The following is a 27,815-nucleotide window of genomic DNA, read 5'->3' on the forward strand; positions in this document are numbered from 1 at the left end:
AATTCAAGTCCGAGGCGGCAAGCGCAATGGCTACTTCCTCGGCCTGTGCTGAATTTCGAGCTCGAAAGGAAAGCCCGTTAACGCATTGATCCTGGTGAACTACTGCGGCCGTGTAGAATCCATTGGGCGACGGCCCTGCCACGTCAACGCAGTATACACCCTGTTTGGATCCGTGTTGGTGTTCGAGTGCCCGAGCGCGCGCCTCTCGTCTGCCTTCGTGTGTATGTGTGTCCATGTTGCGCGGGAGTGGAGGGACCCAGAGCTTGTGACGCCATAGCTCCGGAATCCGACACGTCTCCTCTGGAGTGCACTCGTGTTGGATGTGCAAGCGGTCTAGCAGGCGGCGCCCGGATGCCGTCTGCGAGAGTCGCGTATATTGGTTCACGAGGTCAAGCAGTTATCTGATGCCGCAAGTAGCGGGACTGCCTAACTCAGTGACAGTGGATGAAAAGTTTACGAAGAACTCATAAAGTTGCTTAAGACCCAGGAGTCGTTTCTATTGCTAAAGCAGTACTGCTAGCACTTTTCTGCCGTCGGTGGAGGTGGTTCCTTCGCTCCGGCGCAGCTGCGGCGCTCGACCACGTGACAGCGTGACGTCACGACCAGAGGAGAGCAGAGGCCCCAACTTATAGTGAACTAGAATATACCCCAACTCGTCTCCGGCCGTAGTCGTTCCTTCGCTCGGTGCGGCGGCTACCACGTGACGGCCTCCTCGGCCCGCCGCGTGAGGGCGCTCGCTTGGAGAGGATAAACGGGGCGCCGCAGGCGTGCTCCGCTTAGTCATATCCGAGGAGTTGTACAAGGCGTCGCTGGAGCGGCGTGCTGCTCGCAAAAGCCGGCGCTGTGCCGAGGAGACAGATGAAGAAAGGCAAGAACGTGTTGCCACTCGTGACCTGTAAACGCGGCGGATTGCGTTCCACGACGCAGTCAATCGTCGCGCAGCGGCGGTCGGTAGCCACGCGTGACCTGTAGACGCGGCGCACTGCGTTCTTTCAGTTGGAGGCGCTGCGCTTTTCTTTCGCAACCTACTAGGCTTAACCAAAGCTAAGCCCCCGCCAATTTTTTTCTTCCGTGCGCCTCATCGGACCTTTCTATATTTTTGCGAGTTCGGCGAACTTACCACGTTCAAAATATACGTGCACGCCAGGCGCTTCTGGCCAGCACCTTCAGAGGGTACAAGGTCTGCGTCCAGGAATTTAGGTCACCTAAAGCTCGCCTAAAGTGTTGCGGCTTTACTTTGCTCCGTGGTTCCGCCGTGCATAGTTGCGCCCATTCCGACCGCTCTGTCTTTCATGCTATCTGATGTTTTTTTTTGGACATAAACGCATGGGACGCTGTTAGTAGCGCTGTGTCTTAACTGAAGATTTATGGGGTTGTTTTACAGCGTGAGGTTCGTATGAGGACGTTGAGAAAGTGTCTCGAGGTACTGTGTGCCAGGAAATCGGGACACACCAACTGCGAGTTAATACGGCACGGTCGCTGCAGAAACGTATGTGCCATTTCGTCAGCTCCGCATTTCACTACCGAGGTCACATCCAATGTGCAAGGGATACTGTTCCTTTGTGTGTCGCTTGACGTTGAGGAGCAGTGAACGTGAGCCGAGATAGGCTTAACTGCAGACCACTCTACTTGCTGTGCGATATTCACTGCCGAAACCGCAAGGCAGGAGTTATCCAGATATCCAGTGTACACTTATTTGTCGGCTGCAGAGCTGAACACGAGGTTGTACGAGCGCGTAATATACAACCCGCCAGTCGTGGAGAGCTAGCAAGAAGCTTCCTCGTTGTTAGGACACTTAGCCACGTCACGTTACGCGCCGGCCTTGTATATTCTGTGTGCTGCTATCTGGCGTCAATCCGCCACAGCGGCGAGCAAATTCCAGAGAACAGGCACTGCGTTCCCGGTAGTCGTTTGTTTCGACAAGGAGGCCCGCTGCGTCGCCAGTAGAAAACACGCGCTGCGATTGGTGCGCTTTTCAAAGGCCACTAACGACGACCACTTAGTCGCGACAAAATCGCGACCTTGAACTCGAGCACCTTAGTGATGACTCCATCATGTAGAGGCAGGCTGCGTGTGACTAGCGATTCATAGACTGCAGTCGTGAAAGCTCAGCACTGGAACTTTCTAAAAATGGAATATGGAACAACGGTGAATTCATTAGAGTCCATTTAACGCTCTATACAAGACGGATAGTGAACTGAACACTGCATTGTTGACGCATGTAACTTTGGGTGCGTGTGTGTGCTTAGATATTTAAAGTGCACTGGGCCACATATCCCAAAAGACTCATGCCAAAGAATCAGTGCACTGTTGGTGTGTAAAAAAAATCAAATATTAGGTGTATTTTCGTCTTTAATCACGCGCAGTCACCCGCTGGTTCGGAGTGCTGCTCGTGGTTCTAATCACTAGGTTCAACATAAGCACCTAAACAAGAAGCTGCCCCTTAAGTGTAAAGAAATTATTTCGCTTCTTGTGGGCCATTTCTGTGAAGACTTGTTCATGATATGAAGTAAGAAAGCATATAACAAACCATTCACGTTAGATTCCAAGACTGCGGCAGTACAGTCAGAGGAGCAAGGCCAGAATGCGTCTGCATTTATGATTGCTAGTGGAATTCAGAACCAAATACAATAATAACGTGCTTGCCTATTAGAAAAGAATTAGGAGCCACTCGTTCATTTACTGTGCAGCAGCTCTTAATATTATTCACCGAGGTATTGCATGCCGCAGCAATACTTCAAAAAATTGGAGGCCCCGGTCGTTATGGTAGGCTATCAGGATGTCGCAACTTAAGCGAGCTGATTGGTTTGTTACCATGTATACAGCGCAACAAACCTGGACTGAGCAATGAAGACACGACACAGCATTCTGCCGTCTTTCTGTAGTTAATGCATTGTAAGGTTGAGGCAAGCAGACATCTCAATTTTAAAGGAGTGCAATGTTTTTTTTTGCAGGCCTTCATTCCGCTGTCAACCTGCCCGTGGTGATCTCTGTCGTGGCGTGCATACGCAGCTGTCGGCACGCACCCTTGAAGCAAGCCTCGGCCGTTGCTCAATGTGTCCCAAGGGATGACCAAGAGCCAAGGGGCCTGTAAGATGGCGTCCACAGCGGCACTCCTCCTGTTCTTCATGGTGGCGGTGCCTTCGAACCGCTCCCTCGGCAGCGCTGCCGCTGTTCATCATGCCGGAAGCCACCGCCGCACAGCCATTAACATTTCCCAACCACCGCAACAAGCGCCAGCAACAGAAACACTGGAACCCCACGACCTTCTCACGCATCAGATCACACTGCAACAACACGCAGAGCGCGAACATCCGGGCAGCCCACAAGCACAACAAACACAAAAGGACAGCGAACACAGCATGAAAATACGTGACAGATTTGATCGAATGCGTGACCACAGTCCACACAACACAGAGAACTCCGAGACGACTGCGGTCATGCAGCGGTCACTACAAGCAGATCAACATGGTCATTGCGACCTTGGCAGCCATGGCAGGACAAAACAGCGGCCAAAGCAAACGGGCAGCAGAAACATACACTACATAAAGCGATCCGCCTGGAGACACCACCGCGACAACATTACCCGACACCTGTGCAACCATTTTTAGAAAATGGCGCCCTCAACACGGACACTATCACCAGCTACAACAGACGCGCTTCTTCACAACATGAAAACCTGATCAGAAAGAGCCGGCAGACCTCTGGTCATCTTGATTACATCACCTGACAGTAAGAGACAACATGAAAACCTGATCAGTGAGGAACCCGCGGACATCTGTTCATCTTGATTATATCACCTGACAGTAAGAGAGATGAGCCTCTACTTTATGAAGACGACTACCAACTTCACAAGCAGGACAGGACTTAATCCCACAGGACGTTGCACCTGCGACGCAAAGGCTGGAAGGAAGCTCATGGATTGCGAGGGTGTGCTTCGTGGGAATTGTGCACTGCTTGCCAGCATTTCCTTCATTGCTGCTCCGTCAATGTTGCACCACAGTGTGGGATTCGCCCTCGCAAGAGACTCTCGTGCAACCCGGTGAGCTTACTCGCAACCTACTGATTTCTAACATGTGGAGAATAAGGGAGTAGGGTTTTAACGAAGGTAAACCGAGCACACGTGCTGAAGTGTGTCTTTAGCCTGGTTGGCTTATGGGTTTTCTTTGCTGGGTCGTCTGAACGTCTGTACGCGTGGATAACGGAGTGGACCCAAACATAAGGCAAGCGTATCAGTGGGCATAGCCAGGCTGATCATGACGATAATGACACTCTGATCGAGGTTCAAGCTAATGTGATCTTTTCGCGCCCCAGTTGGCAGTTTGACTACAGTGTGCAATGCACAGCGCAAGTGTGTTGCCGTTTAACAGGTGGAGTGATCGGATGCCGCAATAGATAGCACAGTGTTGTCGTGCACTAACTAGTGCAACTGTTTATTTCCGCATGGGCTGTTGCTTTCCTATATGTATCCAAGGTCATCCTCAAGGTGATTAGTACAGCTGGCGCGACACTCCTTCGAAATTATCTGAGCTTCTTCCCATTGGCTGCACCTTGCGCGGCGCTCCTCCGAACTAACCCGCGAGCTTACCCGAGTTACACCGAGGCACAAGATTCTTGCTTAGGAACGCGTTAAGCCGTGCCTTCGCGCTTTGCAGAGCATGTTTAAGCAATGTTTGAGCAAAGGGATTCTAGGAGACTGGATGAAACGGGTGCCTGGAAGCGAGTTTAACATGGTCAAGAATGGAAAATTGCACTTGGCAGTCACCCGCCGCGTTGGCTCAGTCGTTACGCTAGTCTACCGAGCCGCAGTATCCGGGTTCGACCCCGACCGTGCGGCTGTGTTTCGATGGAGCCGAAACGCAAAAAGCGCCTGTGTGCTGTGAAATGTCAGTGCGGGTTAATGATATTGGGTGGTCGAAATTTTTCCTGAGACCTCCACTACGGCGCCTCTAAAGTTCATCTTTCACTCCCACCTTCCTCCCTTCCTTTACGGTGTGCTTTCGGTGTCCGAGATACGTTAGAGAAATACTGGTCCATTTCCTTTCCTCAAAAACCAATTTCCCTGTTTCCCACTTGGTGACCTTAAGCATTTACTGGCACGAAGAAAACGAAGCTATTCAGTTTGTCCTTTATTCAGTTTGTTCTTTATGATAAAAGCGAATTAACAGGTGGCGACTAAAATTATGAAGGAATTGTTGCACCCATTGTGCTTGTGGTGGTGCACAATAGGTAGCATCAAAGAAATGATGTTTTATGACGTGAAATTATAAAGGCGGTTAATATAACCTCTTGCTGCTTCAGGAAAATTTCATGATGGAATTACCATGTGTAGCGGGAAAACTACCACCGAATTATTTTCTTGACTCCTTCCCCAGAGCATATTTAGGATCATTGGTGAAATGCAAAATGAAATCCTGTGTAAAGTACGTCTATGTCTCCAAAGAAGAGCATGAAATATAAGTTTCAAGTCATGAGATTTTGAATGCACGCTCCCTTTTTTCTACTTGAATGTACCGATGACTGAGTTACCTCCTCAAAATTTCACCAGCGCTGCGACGAGGAACAAGAACAGAGAAGGAAGACAAGGACAAGCGCTACTAACAACTGAAAGTTTATTTGAAAAAACACAGATTACATGCACACAACTGACAACCCAAAGCGCCTGCGCTTCCCGCAAAAAGCACGCAAAAGAAAGTTAAGAATCTAGATACAATTCTCCTGACGCAGCTTCGGATTTCACTGGATATTTTGTGTGCGGCACGGTGAGTTCACATGCTGCTCGCCGATTTCTAAAGCGTTAGCTGAAAGCTTATAGCATTTCCGCCATAACAAAGCGCCTTTTGGTCGAACGGGTCTCAAGAAGCTATTTCCAAGACCGTGAAAGCCAGTGTTCATCCGTAAACGTAGACGCCCGATCAGCCCATCTGCGGTGTATCCTTCCTCATTGGCCTTCATTGTGAGGGGTGACGCTGCCTGTGGATTCTAAAACGAGATAAAAATCTCGGGGGTATCTTGAAGGAGCTGTTGCAGGCTACAGGTGGGATTAGCCTTGCGGATTATGCCGGCAATTGCTCCACTATAGGTACACTTAAAAGCGGTTGAAGCGCTATTCAATACTAAATCGATGCTGATTTTTCACCTTGTGTTGTACCGATTGGGGGTTTCCCGCCTGTTCTAGAGGTGACATTCCCTTTCAACAGAGAAGATGTGCAATGGCGGAAAATTTCCATGCTTGATGTTCCACACCAAGGTTACGTTGTTGTGTCGCCATTTTCATTTTACGAGAAAATGCATGGAAAAAGGTAGTTATGCGCTATGAATATCGGCGCTGTACGCTTACCTAACACACTCTGGTTTGCTTTTCAAGGACATCCGACGTGCCTTGGCATGGTTAGTTGTAAGTTACACCTAAGCAGAACCGAAAACTGGGCGAGTTGGTGAACGTTCAACATAATGTACAGCACGAAAAACGAAGACAGGGGCAGAAACACGCAAACACGCATTTTTTTTTGTTTGCGCGTTTCTTCCCCTGTCTTCGTTTTGCGCGCTGTACATTATGTTCAGTTACACCATTGAATAGGATGGTTATCCTTATGGTGAATGCCTACATAATAAAATGCCGTTAATGCTTTACCTGTTGGCTGTACGAAAGTTGGCTACTATGACTGATTAGGCAGGTACCTCGAAGATAGTATTCGTGGGTTTTTTAACTGAAGGAATATTCGCCTCTCTTAATGAGTGCTAGGGCGTCGAGAAACTCATGTTCCCGCGATAGCATAGATCGCCGTGAAAGTGTGCGATATTGTTCTTGAAGCGAAAGCTTCATTTTGCCATGCAAAGCCAAGGTCACAGAACGCAGGAATATGACCTTCATTTGACCTTCAACGAGACCAAAGTAAAGGTGCGTAACTGGCCCCCTGGGACAGTCGACACCATAGTGAGGCCTTAAGCTACGAAACCAATGAAGAGCGAGCATCTAAAGCAAAGTAAAGGCACATAATTAGCCCCTTGGGATCGGCCTTTAAGCTACGAAACCGAGAAGAGCGGAGCTTTGAAAGCAAAAGAAAGGCGCGTAACTGGCCCCTGGGATAGTGGATACCTTAGTCACGCTTTAAGCTATGTAGCGGTAGTGACAGATGTGTGCTAGATGCATGCGTTGGCACTGCCAACGCTGTGGCAGTAACGCGGCACTGAAGCCATAGGCCGTCTGCGTTCATTGTGCTCATTCTGCTCATTGGCGTTGGCGTTAACATGCTCGGACGATTGTAAGGAAAGGAACTGGCTCCCGGGGTCGGTAGTGGACGCCTGAATCGCGCTTACAGGTACGTGGGAGGGGGGGGGGAGGGGGTAGTGAGAGAGAGATGTGGGCTCCATGTGTTAGCGCTGACAGTGTTGTGGCAGGCACGCGGCACTGCAGCAATACACCGTAGCCGTAACTTAGAGAGCAAACTCTCGCTATCAACCATATATCGCCACCCTGCCACCTGGCAGGGTGGCAGGGAAGGCACGTTGCCTATCCAGTGTTCGGAACGCATTCATTGTTGCAGACTCCAAGCCGCTTATAGTTGCCTGGTATACCATAGGTTTTGCTCTTTAACCAGGTTGAACCAGGTTTAATAGGTTGAACCACACCTATTTTTTTTTTTACAGGCGGGCGAGTACAAAGCACTCCTGAGGAGTCTGTTGGCGATGAAGTCTGCTGTGGCCTCCGTGCGCTGGACCAATGGGCGCCTGTGAAGTCCACTGCGAACGCTTCCTCAGAATTCGAGGCAGAAAATGACCCCAGTGTCGCTCCAACACTGCACCCCGCATCAACAGACTTTTCCTTGGGAAATACAGCGGCATTCCCTCTGTCCTTCATGCGAACGGTAATATGCGTCTTTCGGACAATCGGTGTGGCGGCGCTGCTCTTGTTCCTCATGCTTGCGTCATTACACGCATTGAAACAGCTGCACCTAAGCACACAGCCCCACAGAATCCACGACACAGAACAGCAAATATTTACAAAATGACCACAACAAGCGGCACATAACCATATGACCAATGCGCAACAGATCATTCTGCCTTTTCCACCAAATGCACTAACCAAGCACTAAAATGCCCCATAGCTATGATCACAAGGAGAAGCTGTTCATGACATACAGTGACGAAAATATGCACATGTCACGACGACTTACACTACCACCACCGTGAGCAGTGGTAGCACCATTGACAACACCGCGACACCCGTCGGCGAAAACACCGCTGCACGTATAACCGCACTCATACCCCATCAGAACTAAGCACTACGGGACTGTTAGTATGTCAGCACAAGCTTGATGCATCGATGGTATCTGCTTGAGCGACGTATGCGAATTTCCCAGTTTGACCGCACTGCAGCTCCGAGAAGCGCGATTACATCACAGCCATTGAGAAGTCACCTGGAACGACGTCTGTACCACCGTTACAAGGGCTGCACCTAACTCGGGGCACAACGGCGACATGTGGCACATCAGTATCCCGAGTGCATCCAGGGCGACGAAGGCAGCATTGTTCACGGCGAACAGTCATCGCTGTGGCCTTTTCTGTCACCACCACGGCACGCGATTAGAGAATACAAAGGTATTCACTTGCAACCGGTGAGCTCCTGTGCTCGCTTGCTTACTTGCCTCTTGCGAGGTTGCAGTTTATGCAATAAAAGGCAGCTTTCGAGGTATTCAAAATATTACCCTCTGAAAGTGAGTGGGACAGGGTGCCTGTGGTGGGCAGTGACAGGGTTTTCCTCAGCTGCGGACAGTCGGAAAAAATTCATTTGTATTTGTTTCCTTCATGGTAGCATACATATACCACAGTGATCGTTAGGAATCGAGAGGCTAAATAGATTCGTTAAGGTGGAGCTGCGCTGTAAATTACTGAGATTTAAGTATTTCATCCGAGGCCAAATCACTGTAAGGTTGGCCTCTAAGAGCAAAGGTTATTCAACAATTAGTAACCTTGCGGCGCGACAGGGACTGCAACCAAAAATGACTTTTTCCTATCTAGCTTATGTGCCTGAGGGGTTAGTGTGTGGGTGTTGACATGATGCAGCGGTAGTCATTCCACAAGGATATCGAGGCGGTGCACTTGATAGTGTTTGATGGAAGGTGGTGGTGTAAAACATTTATTTATACTATATACAAGAGAGGTATTGCTTGGACCGTGCCTGAAGGGCCCGGCCCTCACAATCACTAGGAGGGATCCCTAGTCCGGGACCCCTGTGGCCTCCGCGGCGGCCCGGGCTCTTGTCACCAGGGCTCGTTGGTCCTGGAGAGTTGAGCAGCCGAGCAGGGCAGCCTCCCAGTCCTCTCGGGTGGGGTGGGGGTGGGGTGGGAAAGCAGGATTGGCAGGGCATGAGCCGTCAGCTAATACGTCATTCTTGCGACAGCTGGCTTTAGAGGTACAATAAGAACTGCTTCCAATTACTGTTCTCAGTTAAAATTGTTTGTCTGGCTCTATCTCGCCATGTTGATGTTTTTGCAGTGGCAGAGGACGCAGATCTTCAAGAAAATTATATTTATTCTTGTCACCAGTCGATTACTTCGTGACGTCCTGAGTGAAAGTAAAGGTTCACACAGCTTTGAGGCTAGGGGAAGCAGCTTAGCCTCTGGGTTCCGCGTCCGACAATATGTGACGACGCACGTAGTTTACTTAGGAAATCAGCCGTTGGTAGCGCCACCTGTATTTCGTGTTTGCGGTCTTTTATAGCTTGTAACTCTTTTTCGATTAACATAGTCCCTTGGAAATTGGAACACTCACAGACTGCCTTATCTTTCTTTTAGGCGTCAGTTTAAACGCAAATTCCTGCGGCATTTCCAGCTTAGTGGCCCGGAGCTTCCCGCCTTCTGTACTTCCTGCGTAGCGGGTTTTATGAGCGCAAGAGTTGGCCATATTCACCCTGGTGCTGGGCTATTGGGGCCATGAACATGAGACCCGAGATTTTATTGGCATGGATATTGAGATTCCTATGCACTACAACCAAGAACTCACGTAATTATTGAGCGCTCTCCTCGTGTTTCCTTTTGGTAGCCAGCTTTGATAATTGGTAAAGCATTAATTCCTGAAAATTGCATAGCATGGCTGACCGTGCAATGAGCATTGCATACAGATGTATGCGACAGATTAGAATTATTTTCGTAATAGCTTATGTGGTTAGAGTCATTAGGTATCCATTAAATAATGCCACACATGCATTTCTTGCTGTTTCCGCATCATCCCACGAATACCTTGATGCTCTTTATTTGTTTATTTTTCTTGTCTTTCATAATTTGTAGTGTTTGCGTTAATTGTGTCTGCCTTCATCATGCTTGTATTTACCCGAACTGTAGCCCCACCTTATGTAATGCCGTCGGGCCCTTAAGGATGAAATAAATGAAATGAAATAAAAAGCTGCACCGGAGATAATAGTGCTCAGCACCTGGAGAGTTTATTTCAATGCTAAATGTACTATCGCCGTTACAGTCAGTGACTTATCGCACACATGCTCTAAACTTGGGAGCATTATAATCTTGCCAAAATAATACTGTAGGATACGAGGTATGCCGTATTGGACTCTGGGTTAGTTAACAAATCCTGGCTGTTCTTCCTCAAGAAATGACATCCCACAGCGACTTAGCAAATCGTCTGTATGCAATCCTGTCACTGCAGGCGGACATAGGCTCTTCAGACCTAATGCATCCTTAAGCCACTGCTGCGAGCGCTATTATTAGTGGGTTATAAACCTCATCAACCTTTATCAGGTTTCGGATAGGAAGTAGTGTTGGGACACACTATTGTTATACCACAAATCAATGCTCGTATATTTACTACAGGCTGCGCAAGATAGTACGAGACTTTACACGATAAATAACTTTGGTTAACTCGCAAAGCAGTCAATGGAAATTACTTGCCAGAAATAAATTTATCTGGCATAGTGTACTGTTCCCGACGCCTGAAGTAAGCGTTGTGATATTTAATATTAGAAGATGACGACCAGCGGCGCTTCTGTGCACGTTAATCTGCAGGTTATCGCTTCTTTGCAGGACTCGGAGCACCAGCTTGATACCTTGCGAAGAAGCGATGCTGCCTCTTCCTGGAGACCAGAGTCTCGTCATGGACTTGTGCGTGTGTCGTGTCACGGCTGATTCGCCAGCTCTAGAAGCGTCTGCTATTTTTGGGCAGTGTGCTTCAAGGAGGAGCTAGTGTTCCATCCAGCGCTTCCTTTATTTCTCATGTAGAGGCCAACCGTCGCTCGCCCAGCATTAATGTCATCGACATCAATCCAGTTCCTCTTGAAAGCGTCGTCTGGACAGCATGGTCCTAACCAAAGCAAGCACAAATGGAGACAAGCCTGCAGCAATACAGGGAAACCTTGCAGCACAACCACAGTACACACTCGGGTGACCAGAACACGAAAACAGCGGGACACCACCAGGAAACAGCGGTGCACTGCCACAGGAAACACGTCGGATGCATCCAGGAACGGACACTGCAAACAGAAGCAAGGCGTCGCAGACGACATGGAAGTCCAGTGGTGAACGAACCAGCTATAAGGTGTGCCGGCTCCTGGTGACTACATCTCAACCACGGACCCAATGGCTGCAATCAGCACGATGCAGTACCGGTGAGCATAGTACGAGTTCAACATTATTGCAGAGGCAGGAAGTAGAAGGTTGCGACTTTGTCGGCAAACGTTCTGGTGATTGTCACTTTTACGCGCCTGCAGTCGGTAGCGGTAATGAAAATTCACTGATAGCGACAAATTTACTATTACTATGTCAGCGTTCAGCGAAAGATGGTTTTTGTAATGAATATTATTCACGCAACACATGCGATCGCCTTTAGGTATTGGGTACATGCTAGCTAAGATCACTGAGATAATAAAAAGCGTTGAAATAAGTGTGTCTCAATATGCTGTAGATCTTTCTAAGTAACAACCTATTGAAAGTATTGGCGAAAAAGTTAGCTAGTTTACCTTTGTTAGTAAGAATATCAGGCAAGTTAACAGGCAAGTTAAAATTGTGTCGTAACATTGTGAATGCGAGTGGAATCAGCGGAAATAAAAGGCTGAGTCGTCGTAAAAAAAAAAAGAAACTTCTAGATAAGCCATTTGTTTGCCCTGCTCTCTAGAAGGCTGAAATCAAACTTTCGTTCTAACGCTGAGCATATTTCGGCACAGACGTATTGTTCACCTGATTTATGCGCTCATATTTCTCGATCCTTCAACCCACTAAACTCTGCTCATCTGCAACCAAGAGATTAATTTGCCATGAGCGCTATGTGGCATTCAGCGTCTTGGAGCTGCACCCGGATGCTATAAGGCTGGCCGAAGGGTTGGACTCCTAGCGTCATCTCACAGGACAAAACGCGTTTTGCGCTTTGCCTGCATCAAAACGCGTCTGCTGCTGGGAGTCAATCCCACTACTTTGGGTGGGAAGCAGAGCGCCTGGTCAACATAAGAGTGTACGGCAATGCTGCGGCGCTTTGATTTTGCAGCTCTAGATCACCTGCGGCGTGGCCTGCAGACTCAGCTGCGGACGGACCCTTGCCAAGCCATGCATGCCCGTTTGTTGCGACCTCCAGAGCACCAAGAGACAGATGCTTGGTGGCCTTAGCAACAATTCTCCTGTTCTTCATGTTGGCGGCTGTGCGTAACTCTCGGCCGTTCCCCAAGCCGGCATTCGTGCTGTTCTTCATGCCGCTGTTGGCCTCCGGCCTCGCTGCCAGTACCGCCACTCAAAACAAACGCGATCATCTGAAAAACTGACCCAACACCTGGAAACACAGAATCGTCACAACCATAAACACTGTGTCCACTGCAATACAAGCAGAACAAGCATAAAAACAACCATGACTCAGTGGAGGACTCGAGGAAAATAGGTGACAAGTTTCATCGAATGCGTATTCACAACCTCCTCATAACACAACAAGCGAGAGTACAACAGTCAAACATCCCCACGAGACACAACAGCGGCCTCAGCAAACAGCTACAAGTACAGGCTGCGCAACCACCAAAACAATCACAGCACCTGACGTTAAAAATGTCAAGAACAGAAAGATTATAAGATACCCACGGAAGTGTAATGCAACAATCGCACCAAGAACACCGACGCACAAGTTCACATTGCAATTATAATTGAAGGGAAGGATTGCCATCACAAAAGCTATTCTGCAAATTTATATGTTTCATACTGCGAATCTCACACATAATACGCAGGGTACTTAACGTTTCAGAGCTCAACCACTCGAACAAAAGCCCTGCAGTGGCCCGCGTTGAGTTATTCATATCCTTATTAAGAGAGAGACCAAGAGAAATGCATCGTTGCGTTCACTTCGCAAGATTTTACTGATCATTCTTGCCTTTTTCTATTGTGATCACACTATTACATCATCTTGCCAGGTTATATAATGCGTTAATAGCACCTGTTCCTGAAAGAGCAGTCAGCGTTTTTATTTCAGGTTTCTGACTGAAAGGGTACCTTGCCACTGAGAAGAGGGCACCGTAGCCATGCACGGTGGGGGGGGAACTCCCTGTCCGCTTTCTCGTGGCAATGCCTTGCAATGCTCGTTTACCTGTTGTTTGATTTAAACTTGCATATAGCTAGCCATGCAGGAATGCCTTAGTTTTATATTTTGTATACACTTGGAATTTCCCCTTTAATACGCAGCATTTGTGAGGCAGTTCATTCCATTTATTGTAATATGTCAAGAACAAGCAGACGAACTCAGGCCTACGTGTCTGTCCAAATAACGTGAAGTGACGGCAGTCGTACAAGACTACGCGTTTACAGTTAAGGCGTGGTTATAGCGGAGACTGTAGCCCTAGCAACTTAACTGGAAATGCCACAAAATACCTGGCTTTGAGAGCTACTAATGACTTTTTTTCTCAAAGCGCACCGAAAAAGATATGCCACAACCGCTGGTTATCACCATTCAATCACACCATAATCGCTCTGGAAATCTCTGATGTGCAGCCTCTGCCTAAAGAAATGCAATCAGAGTAGGGACTTAGAAAGGAAAAACACTGGAAATGTGCGCAATTGGCAGTGTTGTCTGTCATATGCTCTGGCGCTGTGCATTGCACTGTATCGAAATGTTTATCCTCAAGCCTTCAGCAGTGTTGTTTTTTCCTTCACTAAATAACCTGGAAGAGCCTTTTCTCTTTTTGTTTCATTACGGACCGAGACCACTACAAATATTAGTAGATTGCATTACGATGTTTATGAGCAAGCAGTCGAAAATTTTGGAGCTTCGTGCAGCAAATCACAACGCATACAAAAAATAACCTTGAAAAAGTCAGCAGAAAGACTTGCGACGGGAAATTGCACAACGCAATAAACAGAATGCAATGAAAGTCTACGAATATTTGCAGTGATTATACAACCGGCTTTGAAATTGTGAATATCAATGTCTACTAACTGCCAGAATCAGCGATTCAAACTTCCGAAGTGCGGAGAAAGTATACATGAAAGAAATATTTTAGTTTCAGATAAAATTTTTGTCGATGATCGATGCGAGAGAAGCAAAGTAGGGGCTTGCTAGCCGCCTGCTGCTCAGGCGGCAGTCTTGACCAGAATAGCATATGTTTTAGCTGCGGCTCTGTTAGTTTACGGTTCTCTCATTAACCTAACCCAAAAAGTTCACTTTGAGAACAGAGCTTTTTGGAAAATTGATGCTTCAGTGGTTTGAAGATCTTCAGTCTGGATCCTTATGACAGGCTCAAGATTCCAGGATGAAATATCTGCAAACAACTGAAGTGTCGATTTTCTAGTCGGCTCTAATTTCAGAAAATGGACCCATCATCACATAGTGCGAATTTGAAGGTGCAAGTATTGTGTTATCTCCTTCAAACGGACCCTCATTAGAGAAATTCAGTCGCCGAAAGCCCATATAAAGAAACAAGCAATGGCTCCCATTCATGCTTCTGCTAAGAGCACGCGCCCTTCATTTTGTTCAAATTGCGATCTTGGGCCTGACCCTGTTCTACTCCATGAAATTGGCTGCGCTCTGTGTAAAATCGAGAATGTGGCGTGGTGTTCCTAACTCTGCTGATACGAAAATTTGTTCTTTCGCCCACGTGCCCTTTTTACACAAAAGGTGCCGAAGGCTGTGGTGTCCTTATCTAAGCACCACTCTGACAGCCGTTACGTACTTCTTCGAGCCATTGTTTCCAGTTTAAATATTTCGCAAATGTTCGAATGCAGGAAAAGCAAACTCGGCACACATTTGCGCAGAAAATGATACACACCTTTCCGAACCTTCTCAAAACGAGTTGTGGTGTTCAGAAGGAAAAAAAATTAATGCTGTAAGGAGGGAGAACTTCTTGATCCCGAGCCCAAATCTTCAATTGCTTGCAGGTAGTTGGACCTGGCTTATTGTCACCGACTCGCTGGCATTTCTGGAGCTTTCGTGGCACAATTCACGCTCCGCAGTCAGGGCATGGAGCCGCGGCCTTCATGATGATCGCGGTGGCGCTCCTGCTGTTCTTCCTGCATCGGCGCACTCAAGCCTTTTGGACAGATACGCTTGGGTGGCACCGGTCATGCTCCTTCTGACAGACCCTGTGCGCCGTATTGGAAACACAAATCATGGGCACTACTCGCAACGAGACGGAACACTTCCCGGCCTAAAATATCTTACAAAAAACACCAATGCGTACAACCCACACAGTCACAGCCACTAATTGCGTCAGCCACGATTTTCGCGCAGAACCACATTTTGAGGCCAGTTGCGCTAAAGCACATGCGTAGCCCCAGTCAAACAATAAAACATCTCCAAAATCACCGCTGCATCACAAAACACACGCATTCTGCTCTTCATCGGGAATAGGTGATCTCCGTCTTTGCAGCACATTCACTTCGGCGCCACCAATCCTGTTCTTCTTGACTGTTGCAACCCGAAATTTTTGGGACCCTCCCCCCGCTCTTTCCCCAACACACACACGCTCACAATGGGAACACAACACCCAGCAGACAACACTATGGGCTAGGTGCCGATGCACCCCTCCTCCACAATCACAGCAGCAGCCATAATTTCAGCTGCAATAACAGCACTCAAGAACACACCACGGGACTAGCTCTAACTGTATATCAGCCATGGCCTCAATAAGGAAGCCTGGCGAATATCGCTTAAGAACACGACATTCCTGCTGTTCTTTATGTTCGTGCAGTACCCTGTACGCCCACACCACACGCACAACCGAACACAACATCCGACTGAAAACACGTGCTAACCGCCAGTACATTGACCCTCCACAATCACAGCAGCAATGATTACAGCTGCCATGACGACTACACTTCATGTATATCAGCCATAATCGAAAATGCCCAAAGCAGCCTTACGAACACCACTCCTGCATCAAGAACGCCGTCCTTCCTGCTGTTCTTCATACACCGGTGATTTCTGGCTTTGCAACAACTTCGCTGAGTGGCACTATTCAGGTTTCAGTGGTTGCAAGGGGACATTCCGGGCACCCTCTACTCTCACACCCTATGCAGAATAGGACACAACACCCAGCAGACAACAACGTGTCGATACGCACCAATACACCCATCCTCCACAATCAGAGTATCCATAATTACAGCTGCCGTGACAAGGACATTCATAACCACACAAGAGAAGACAAAGCTGTGCTCTGGACACCATGACTTCAGAACTGCTGAGTCACAGCAACAGTCATTATAGCTGTCATACCGACTGCCACTAAGCGCTCCGTAAAACTGTGGTAGATATCGAATATCATCTGCGCTTAGTAAAACTCCGAAGTGCCCTGACTACACACCACAGATTAGCCACGCCCTAAGCATGGGCGCGACAGTTTCAAAGGATTGCAACGCTGAATGCTCAAGAACCACAACCATTAGCACTAGGATACTGCAGCACAAGAGCAGCATAGTGCATCCGTAGAGTCAAGAACGCTGATAACCAGAACGGACAGACCTGCGATGGTGACGTCCATTGCAGGCATTCAGGTACCTGATGATGGATCACCAGGAAGAGTCACGGATGACAACATATGAATTCTTGTCTCGGTGGCTGCCTTCATTAGGAGTGACTCGACACAAGACCCGTGGGGACTCCTAGAAGTATGCACTGAAGGCACAGTGAGAAGAGCCGAGACTCTTGACACGTACTGCCAAGAAGACCCGAAGTAAGCATCTCAATCATGGAGTGGAGGTGGCTGCTTCGTTGGCGAAGACTGCTGCCTGAAGCGGGCACAAGACGCTGCCTAATACCCCGGAAGAAATAACACAGAAAGTGCAGCCTAGAAGTGGCTGCTTTAAGATCTTAAAGTGGAAGTTAGCATGTGCTACGTAGCCATGTACAAAAAAGAGCATGCCCTGGATGGATCGGGGTGGATTGTGACAGTGGCGAGCAATATGTTTCGAAATAGTCGGGGCATCGGAATACTGAGAGAACTAAATCGCTAATAAGGTGTGCGTCATGAAGTTATCCGCTACGATCGCTTTGAAGCTGGCTATGTACTCAATTAGACGTTAGCTATGTTCTCAGTGATGCAAGAGTGGATTTAGATATGAGGGATATTCACGGCGACTGGGCATGTTTACAAGCGTTGCTCAAGGCTTGTGTAGCATTGATTAAAATGTGAGGTACTAGACGTAGGAGTGCTCGGCTCAATAAGTTTCCCCGGCGCAGCTCCTACTTATGTGAATGTGGGACATTTTTGAGTTCAGTCTTGCTAGGCAGTCCGCTGATAAATACCTGAGAAAAAGAGGCAGAAGGGCGAGGAAGCTAGAAAGAGGCGCATGAAAGCCTTGCTAACCCTGCCATTGCTGTGATCACTTAATGGCCACATCTGTCGGTACACGACTTGCCCTGGTATCAAGGAAACATCACGTTCTGCGATTTTAACTGCCATTGTAATGTTTTCTGTAGGACAGTCGGAAAAAGCTTATTTATGATACAGATCATTCGATGGGCAGCAAATTCGGAGCCCTCTCCCGAAGTTTCAGAAAAGTTGCTTTGGTCTAGACATTAGGGGCGGGATAATTTAAAAATAAATTGTTCCACCTAGGTGTTTAACTTTCGCTCCCGAAGAAGCTTGGTTTGGTTTGGATTATTGGGTTTGACGTCCGAAAGTGACTCAGGCTATGAGGGACGCCGGAGTGAAGGGCTCTGGAAATTTCGATCACCTGGGGTTTTCTAACGTGCACTGACGTCGCACAGTACACAAGAAGCATTCGCATAACAAGAAAAATGTAGAATCGATTTATAATAGAAACAATTGCATAGCGTTTTCTCAGAGGTTCATCAATCATGATATGGCACTAAATAAGAACCGCACGGATGCTGAATCAAAGCCCTCAATTTGTTGCAGGCTGCCTACGTGCCACACACTTACCTCTTCTGGTCATGCCTTGAAGGCTACCTCAACAGTGCTGTCTCTCTGGATATCTCCGACGCATGGTCTGCACGCCGAGTCTCAAAATTCTCGCAGGCAAGAACAGTTTACGGCTCGCAACAAGGCGGCCGCGGAATTCTCTTTACGTATAGTGCTCTTCTCGACACTCCTTTTGTTCTTCATGCACGGGCAAACGCCTTTTCAACACATTCGCCCGCACGACACCACTTCAGTTCCTGTTGCATGCGCCCTTGCGCCACATATAGGCACCTAAACTACGCACACAACGTCACAGCACCAACTGATGAAGAATACCAGGCAGTGAACAACACCAAAGATATGCATCCGATCACTACAAAAGTAATGATATCACTCGAAGAAGACTACCACCCATCTTCCAACATATACAACCCATACAATCACGACCATATTTATCAGTGCTGCCATGACGACTACACGCATAACGACACCACTAGTTCAGCTGTCGCTATAATACAAGGAAGAGCACCGAGCATACCACCCTACTTCACTATGGAAACGATGGTCTACAACCCCAAAACCCATCCTTACATTACACAAACTCCCTAACCGAAGCAAGCACCAACATTGCACAAAGTAAAGCCTTCTGATAATCCGCGTCGCAATCATGATCAAGTGTCAAGTGCTACAGTGAGGCCTTCGCTAGCGAGAGCTAGTACATGGGTAACAAACAGGACGGCCAGCATCAAGAGCTTCAAAAAGAGCAACAGAACAACAACCTTTGAACAACTGAAGATAAAGGAACAAGAAGACTAATACGTTAACATCGAAGTGCTATGGATGCAAATAACTAGTCGGGGAGAGCTGCCCTGATCGCAGAACATAAGGATCCACGATCAAAACAAAAGCGACAAACTGCACTTCTGTCTTTTACTACAGTACTAGAAAGAAACGCAAAAAGCGAATCCCTGAAGACGATTTGGAGAATATGCAATGCATCAAATATGTGCGATGTTATTCTTCCGAAGCCCATGTCTTTAGTACACTGAGTGCAACGGAAACCCGCGGAATGCATGATGAACGCTTTCTCAGGCGTCGATGCGCAGCGTCTGTTCGAATGCTACCTTGCAACATTGCGCAAAGAGACTTCCTTGGTGACCACAGCGGCACTCCTACTGTTTTTCATGCTGGCGATGAAGCAAATCGGGCAGTCCGTGCGGCGACGGTGGTGATTGCTCGTGCATGCGCTGTTGGCGATCCTGACGCTTCACACTCGCCACACACACCATCAAAGCGCCACATAGACACACTGCACCATAAAAACCACGCCACGTCGAACAGCTACAGGGAAATGGCACACACCATTAACGACAAATAGAACATAAGCACAAGCACTACACGCGACTGGTGATTCTGCCATTCCCTCGGTTGCTCGAACAAAGCTCTAAGAAACCCCACAGTAGTGTTCGCGAACGACCATTCTTTATAGCGAACGCAGCAACGAAAACATGTGGTTGCCAATACAACACAGACACCCGCTACCGTGAGACACAACAGGGCTAACACCTCACAGTCAGCACGCCTGTCAGTGGAACCACTGCAGAATGCACGACCACACTCAGTTGAAACGCTATTATCACAACGGCGACACTATGGGACTATTAGTACTGTCGACTCAAGCTTTATGCAGTAATGAGATCTGTGTTTGCGACATACGTGAAAGAGGGAGAGAGAAGAGAGGCGGACGGATGAGACTGGAGACGCTAGGGGGAGAAGATGGCCGCAGATGTGACAGGACAGGGAGGGATGTAGGAACTTTGGCCTGCTGTCGGCGTGGTACTTTGGCGCCAGTGCATCCAAGCCGTCAAGAAGCGCCATAAACCCAAATGTAAGACAGTTATTTCACCTTGTAATGCTACCATTACAAGGACGAGGACTAACATTGGAGGCACAACGGCAACAGTGGCGCAAAATGGGAAGCACCCGCGACCGGAAGCATGGAACTGACGAGGTTGTTCGCAACACGGACTGTCTCAATGCGGCCCTTACAAGCATCACCATGGACTGCGATAGCAGCTAGTATGCAAAACGGTGAGTTCTTATGCCTTCTGGCTCATTTGTCTTATCGCAAAGTGAGAAACTTATGTTCAAAGAAAAATGGTCCAGAAAGCTTGTGTGGCGGTGGCGTGACACAAAATTATTGACAAGTAACCAGTGTCGCAACTTTGCGTTACTTATTTTCCCTCATGGTGACGTGTCAGGATGGAATGTTAGATATGAACGGAGAAACTCGACTGAAATGCAAATCAAAATTCGGCAGACATACTTTAAAGGCAGATGAACAAGTGTTCTGCATGCTTCTGGCGCTGCCGTGCTTAGTGACTGCGAAGCAATCGCGACGCTCATTTATAGCTTGATTGCACTCTGTCACCCCCTGCAGTCCTAGAATAAAGTACTCTGCGCATGTTGACATAGAACGATGATGCTGGAAATACCGAGGTTCCGACAGAGGTAGGTGAAAATCTTGATCCATATGTCCAAGTAATGCATGGGGTCATGCACAGATGCGTACCGAAAAAAAATTCGGTGCCGCCTCATTAGATGTTACCATATCCTCCGAATGTCGTTCCACAGACGGCGGATGCCGGCTTTTAAGATAATAGGACTGAGGCTGTCGCATTAAAACATCAGATCATCACAAGTACGGCGTCTCTGCAGGTGATCGGTCCAGGCCACCTGGTGGACATTTGCCGCGGATGGCTACGCTGCATCTTCGTGGAGTCAAGGCGTCTTGTCGTGGCGCTTTCCTAACCATGTCTGCTTCGCCTCGTTTATGTGGGCGAAATCTGCGCATGCGGGAGGAATGTGCAGCGTCGCATCCAGGCAGCGACTGAAGTCACCGCCTGCCCGCTGTCCAGATCATCGGCAGCAACCCGTGTCCTTTTGAGAATGGCGGCCGCTCTTCAAGTGACTCTTCAACACAGAACACGACATGGCCCTAACCAAAGCAAGCATGAATGAAGACAGCACAGCGGAATCGGCAGATGTAGGGACAGACCTTCTTCTTTCTGCAATACAGCGAAAACTTAACACAAACACACGAAAGCAGAGCCTCGACAAGATGTGATGAGGACAAGAAAAGTCCGAAGACAACTTAGTTGACCTTTGACCAACAGCGTCAACAGAATCTGGAACAAGTTGGCTGGCAACACTGCTGGTAGCACGTCACAAGCGATAACCGAAGCTGCCTTTTTGTGCACTTCCTCAACACTAATGCCCGCACCATGGACCCCATAGAGGCTGACCCTTCATGCTGATCACATTGGACGTAGCACCGGTGAGCACAGCATTCGTTTGTCATTTTGGCAAAGCGGAAAAATAGCTAATGACCTTGACCTAATCGCAAGCTTTCTGGCGGAATCCCTTTACGCGCTTGTATTCTGGCGAAGTAAAAACGCACCCATAGTCTGCTAGCGATCGCACCAAGCATAGAAAATTCTTCATGTTCTGGGAATGTATAGTATCCAATACGGGCCTGTTCATAAGAAAGAGATCGGGAGAATACATGCCGAAGTGTGTACGAGAAGGCCTTCATTTTTAGAAACTGGTAACTGCGCTGTTTCTATATGCAGGTGTTATTGAGACCAACATTTATAGCATTGCTCATTTATTGATGCTTTTTCGATTAAATATTCAGGGGCCACTTTGACGATCTTAAGTGCGCGGTGCGGAAGCCTTTCCAGGCAACTTTGCTGGCGCTCTCTAGGCTTGGATATAAGCTTGTCAGCGCAATTACGCTCCGCCGGAGAATCGGGATAGCTCTTGGGAGGCATCAGTCGCATCCGACTGCTGCATGGCGTCTGGCTAGAGAGCAGCGTGCACCAATGGCGCCACCTTAGCGCATGCGCAGTTATGCACCAACGAGACGACGGCCGTAGGGACACACGAGGCTGCTATGGGGCGACCTGCATTGGCTAGTCATGACTAATTAGTCATGGCCCATGACTAACCACTCATGATTGCTTGAAAATTAAGTAGTCTTGATCGGTTAATGACTTACTTGTTATGACAGATTAGTTGATCACTGATTAATGTCTGGTTAGACATGACTTATTGGTTATGACTTTCACTGTGGATGTAATCGTCGGACGGGCAGTCACGGCCGCGAGCAAAGGCTTTCGCCCAATAGTAAGTAATCACTATTGAACAAGCTATGAGTTCAGATGCTTTTTGTCCGGAGTGCCATTGGTCGGTGCTACGTGTAGCAAATTTCGCGAGCAGCTGCAGACGTTTACGGATCACTGGTAACCAAAAGGGCGGAAACCTTTCTTAATAAGGTCAGTCTTCACCGTTATTGATTACATGCTTAATTTTTTTCGCATAAAGGTCCACCTCTGGCCTCCATGCAGCTTTGGGTTAAAATTTACGAGGGATATAAAAGAACGAAGATCGTATCAGTGACCAACAGAGTGATTAAGCAGCGTTATTTTTTTACAGTTTGCTGCAATCTGTAGTTTTCTTATTCAAAACAGTACAGTATGCAGGGATCAAGCATGCAGCGTATTGTAATTTTTCCTCACCATGTCATAAGAACGTGCTTTACTCGCTCGACGGAGTCACCACTGAATAATTCTAGAAGGCTTACCAAGGTTTATTTGCGGAATGATTTTCTTACTGTGATAGAGACAAGATTGGCACTCGGCGAAGATGACAGCATTGTCTGCGTGAAGCCTCGGCAACCTATGAGGCTCTTCATCCGCCCACCGCCGCGCCCACTATCCACATCCCCATCTCACCTAAACCGTCCAACCCACCCGTCACCATGAAACCACCCAACTCTGCCCTCCAGGAGCGCTACCCACCTTCAACCCAACTGCCCCCACAGCCCCCAGGGCCTCCGCCTGAAGCTCACGCAGCTACGGGAGCAAAGATGCGACTGCGAAATTCAATTTAGAGACGCAGTCTGAAAGCCAGCTGATCTCGAGAAGCACCACCCACCCGCTAACTCCTCCGGCTACCCACCCACCCCCAATCTCCATCTCCACCCTTCAGAAGCGTCCCCGATCGCTGCTCTTATGCGGCCTCAGCTAGGTGCTCGTCCTCCCCGGCGTCCTTCTCATCTTCCTCGCCCTGAGCGGCCGCGTAATCTTGGCGTCGAGATCAGGGTCGAGTGGTTCCCTGCTATGGCGTACAACTCGCAAAGCGATCCGTTTCCACTAGACGATTCCTAGCACTCCTGCCATCTTGTTACATCACATGTCTTAAACGCTTCTACGGCGACCTCATTGAAATGCACAGCGATGCAGAAAGGTATGCGTCCGTGAGTCGTCAAAGAATTCACAGCCTACTTAGGCGTATTGAAGCTCTTCACTATGCATCAATCTCACCAGCGCGCGCAATTTCACTCAGTGCTCAGCTACAAACCAGCGTCGCCGCCGAGCGCTGATAAGTACTTGCCTTGCTGATGAATAGCATCATGGTACTTGTGCTCAAAGGTTCTAAGTTTGTTGCTTTCCGGCGCACGCATTACGTCACGCAATGACAACTCACGCATCGCTGTCTCGCAACTCAAGTGCTGCTAGGACTGGTGTGTGCCTCTCAAGCTGCAGAAAAGAACAACGAAGCCTGTTGTTGACGCATGCGCCGCCCTGGTGACAGTGCAGCGTACGAACAAATCAGGGGAGGGGGGGGGGAGATTTGTTAATATTCGTTTAGGTGGGTGGTGCTTCTGGAAGCTGAAGAAAGAATGCAGAGACGTCTGGCGATCATGGAGGGCAGCTGGCTTTCCCACTACGTCTTAGAATTTCGCCCTTGCTTGTTCGTTCCTGTGGTGTGCGAGCCTACATTTGGTGGAGGCCTTGCGCATAGTGAAGGTAAGAGGGTTGTTCGCGCGTAAAGCTAATAAATTGCAAAGCAGGATGATGGATGGCGCCTATGGAGGGCGGCGGTTGGTGGGTTGCCAGGCACCTAGATAGGGGAGTAAATTGAGGAATGCGGCTTGTGTGGCGCGATTCTCGAATATGGAGGCTTCACTTCCGTAGGCAGAGAGACGGCGCCGTTTTCTCATGGTAAAACTAGTGCACCTTACGTAGTAAAGAATCTGCTAAAGGTGCGAGATTTTTCTTGACAGAAGCCGATGTCCAATGCACTCCCGGATCCTGCATTCAGTTTAGCACGTGTCTGAAATCATGGAGTTATTTCCGAATAACCGTTCATCCACACTGTAAACGCTTCATATTGCCGATCACTAAAGAATAACATTTATGCTCACACTTAAAAGAAATTAGGAAAGGTGGCAGGCCCTGACGCTCAGCTTGGACTCGCATAAGCAAAAAAAAGCCATTAGTCAAGCCTAGGCAAACCACAACATCGCAAAGGCTCCTATCTGACTCCTTGCCTTGTAGGTTAAAACCAGCTCTAATTTGATTGAAGAAATAGTCCCCCCGCTCTCTACTGCACATTGTGCGTGGGCTATGATATGTTCTGTAATGTAAGGTTCCAGATATTAATCCTGAAATTTTTTTAAACCTGCTTTGACATTATACAGGGTGTTTCACCTAAGACTTTCTGCACTTTTTAAAAATAAGCTATTTGAATTAGATGCACGCTTTTTCTGGCATAGCATTGTCAGTGGTGTAGTACATCATAATGCAGCTAAGACGTGCTAACTAGCAGGCTTGTTAACCAATATTTAATAGTTAACTTTTAAACTATTACCGTTGGGCTCCTTAATTATTGAGAGGTATGCAGCCCACCGTAAGTAATGTCCATATCCGTTTTTAGAATCTCCAGAACGCGATTATCCTTGGCGCTGTGGCCCAACAAATTTCGCCTACATCGCGCCAAAATACATGCGGTTTGAGAAGCTTGCAGGCAAAGCAACCTCTCCAGTGAACCTAACTCGTCGAAATAGCCAAAATTTGTTGGGCCACAGCGCCGAGGATAATCGCGTTCTCGAAATTCTAAAAACGGATATGGACATTACTTACGGTGGGCTACATGCCTCTCAATAATTAAGGAGCCCAACGGTAATAGTTTAAAACTTAACTATTAAATATTGGTTAACAAGCCTGCTAGTTAGCACGTTTTAGCTGCATTATGATGTACTACACCACTGACAATGCTATGCCAGGAAAAGCGCGCATCTAATTCAAAAAGCTTATTTTTAAAAATTGCAGAAAGTCTTAGGCGAAACACCCTGTATATGCAAGGGCGTGTTTTGCCACTGCTTTAGTATTCGATCATGAGCATTTAGGTAGGAAAGGTTGCGGTCTGGTCAACACATTTCGTAAACTGGCCGCATTCTTTTTTGCAGGCCTTCGTGCACCAAAGACTGCCTAGCAGCATAACGGACATCACCTCTGGCGTGGCAAGGAGTGGCAACTGCTGCGCACCCTAGGCCACATCTTCAGATATCCCGACAGAAGACCTAGATCAAAGGGACTAATCCTATGTTCCCAGAGCGGCACTCCTCCTGTTCTTCATGCTGGCTTCCCAGCCATGCGGCAGTGAGCACTGTTGCTGTTTCTCATGCCGGCGGTCTGCTACCCGCTGCGCACCGACCACAAACACCAGCCTGTTCGTCTGAAAAACTAACCACAAGCGCTCAAACACAAAAACCACTTCACGAAGCCACAAAAACACGGCGACCGCAGCAATACACGAAGAACAAAGACAATACGAAACACAAGACAACAAGCGGAAACAGAGAAAAATTAACTCGAAACAACGTCAGAACGTAACAAGCAACAGAACTGCCGTTAAGCATAAGCACGTTACAACACGCAACAAACTGTTATAAGCAGAACGTGCAGAAACTCAAGGAACGTTCCATGGCGCAGTGACTAATAGAAAGGAGGACCATATTAGCGACGCCCATGCAGTTGAAACCCTGGTTTTAGACCCAAACGTAAATCCCCTTTGATCGCCGGAAACACCTTACTTTTCGAGAAGTATGGCCCGAGCGGGCGCCTGGTTATCGGCCCCAGTTACTAGTATTGCTGATACGAGTGGGACTGCTTTTATGCAGTTCCTCGAACTGAGGAGTATTGATGAGGGTCCTCCTGGAGGCTACAATCAGCGGGGTGTCTTGATGTCGGGGCTGAACTGGACAACCGATGGAGAAAACAGCGGCACCACTACTACTCATCAGGAGTTTTTTTTTTTCGGCGCATTCTATTTTCTGTTCATGCGAGCGGGAAGAGGCTCCAAGCGGTGGTGCAATTTCTCATGCCGGTGGCAGCGAGCATCTACCAGACACCTTTTGTCCACCATAGCTGTAAGAAGAGCATAACGTTCTTGGGAGACCAAAGCCGCGACATTTTACAAATGAACAAGAAGCACTGGAACAAGTGTGACAACCTTAGAACACAGCGATCTCGACGGCCACTAATACGAGAGGCAACGACGGCCGAAAAAAGATAGTCTAGAAAATAGTCGCCACCTCTACCATCGCAGGTGTTTTTGCTACCAGGACATCAAAAACGGCCAAATATCTAACACCAATACAACACTAACGAAGCAGCGGCATCGGTAACAGTGAAAAGCTACACCTGGTTCATAGAATGACATCAGCTATACGAACAGCACTTATAAATTACAATCGTGAAGACTGCGGACACCCGGAAGACCACTGCTACAACACGGACGTCCTGTGCACTGTGAACAGTCATCACCCTGGTACGGAGCCGTCCAGAGCTGGCGGTTCGGCAGGACAAGTCGACTAGGTACGTAGAAATGCACCCAGCCAACTTAGCATATGGAAGCTACGACCTTTATAAATTAAACATAACTCGAAGCTTTTCTGAAGGTTCGGTCGTTTATTGACTCAGAAAGAACCCTATTGCTCAGTTTCCCTTTTGAGTGCCGTTCACGGTGAGAAGAACAGAGAATATGACTTTTACAAATGAAAAAAGTATCGTAGGTCATGAAGGCTTCAGTCATGTTTACTTTTATTTACTTATTTTTTATTCATTAGTTACCTGCATCATCCCGCAGGGCATTACAGGAGGCGGGGGGGGGTAGAGACTTCATCAGAGGTATAAAACAATTATTGCAGTGCATGGACAAATGCATCATTAGATGTTATACATAAAATGCTCGATGGCAAACTTTTCCAGTCTCGAACTGTTCTAACAGAAAAAGAATAACGCAAGGCCTTGCAAGAAAATTCCCTGACCTTCAAGCAGTGGTCCAGTCGCATTGAGATATAGTGAGGTGCCTGGATATACTGTTCGCGGTTTATGGCAGTTTACGAATAATAAATCTCATGGAAAAATTTCAGTCGGATGTACCTTCTATGGTCCTTCAACTCTTGCCATTTAAGTATTTGTTTGCTTTCCGTCATACTAACGCCGATTATAGTTACCAAGAACAAATCTAACAGCCCTATTCTGAATTTTCTCTAATTTACCTACACACTCAGCTGTGTGTGGGTCCCAGCAAACACATCCATATTCAAGTATTGAGCGTACATGACTGA

General features: G+C 47.9%; 1 protein-coding gene and 1 long non-coding RNA gene across 10 annotated transcripts in view; one reads left to right on the forward strand and one right to left on the reverse strand.

The window, feature by feature from the left end:
- Positions 1–27,815, reverse strand: part of LOC149336191 (uncharacterized) — a 416,214-nt gene that overhangs the window by 285,228 nt on the left and 103,171 nt on the right. The window lies entirely within an intron of this gene.
- Positions 1–27,815, forward strand: part of LOC149336199 (uncharacterized) — a 60,806-nt gene that overhangs the window by 17,005 nt on the left and 15,986 nt on the right. For 2 of the 4 annotated variants that reach the window (XR_016284194.1, XR_016284195.1), the window contains 6 exons: positions 2,955–4,042; positions 7,651–8,601; positions 11,037–11,617; positions 12,490–20,425; positions 21,053–21,671; positions 25,650–27,060. This is a non-coding gene — a long non-coding RNA (uncharacterized LOC149336199). The remainder of the gene's footprint in view (positions 1–2,954; positions 4,043–7,650; positions 8,602–11,036; positions 11,618–12,489; positions 20,426–21,052; positions 21,672–25,649; positions 27,061–27,815) is intronic. The other 2 variants (XR_016284197.1, XR_016284196.1) reach the window with 2 other exon arrangements.

The sequence above is a fragment of the Amblyomma mixtum genome, chromosome 7, assembly GCF_055824585.1.
Source record: "Amblyomma mixtum isolate Tamu chromosome 7, ASM5582458v1, whole genome shotgun sequence".
Classification (NCBI taxonomy): Eukaryota; Metazoa; Arthropoda; class Arachnida; order Ixodida; family Ixodidae; genus Amblyomma; species Amblyomma mixtum.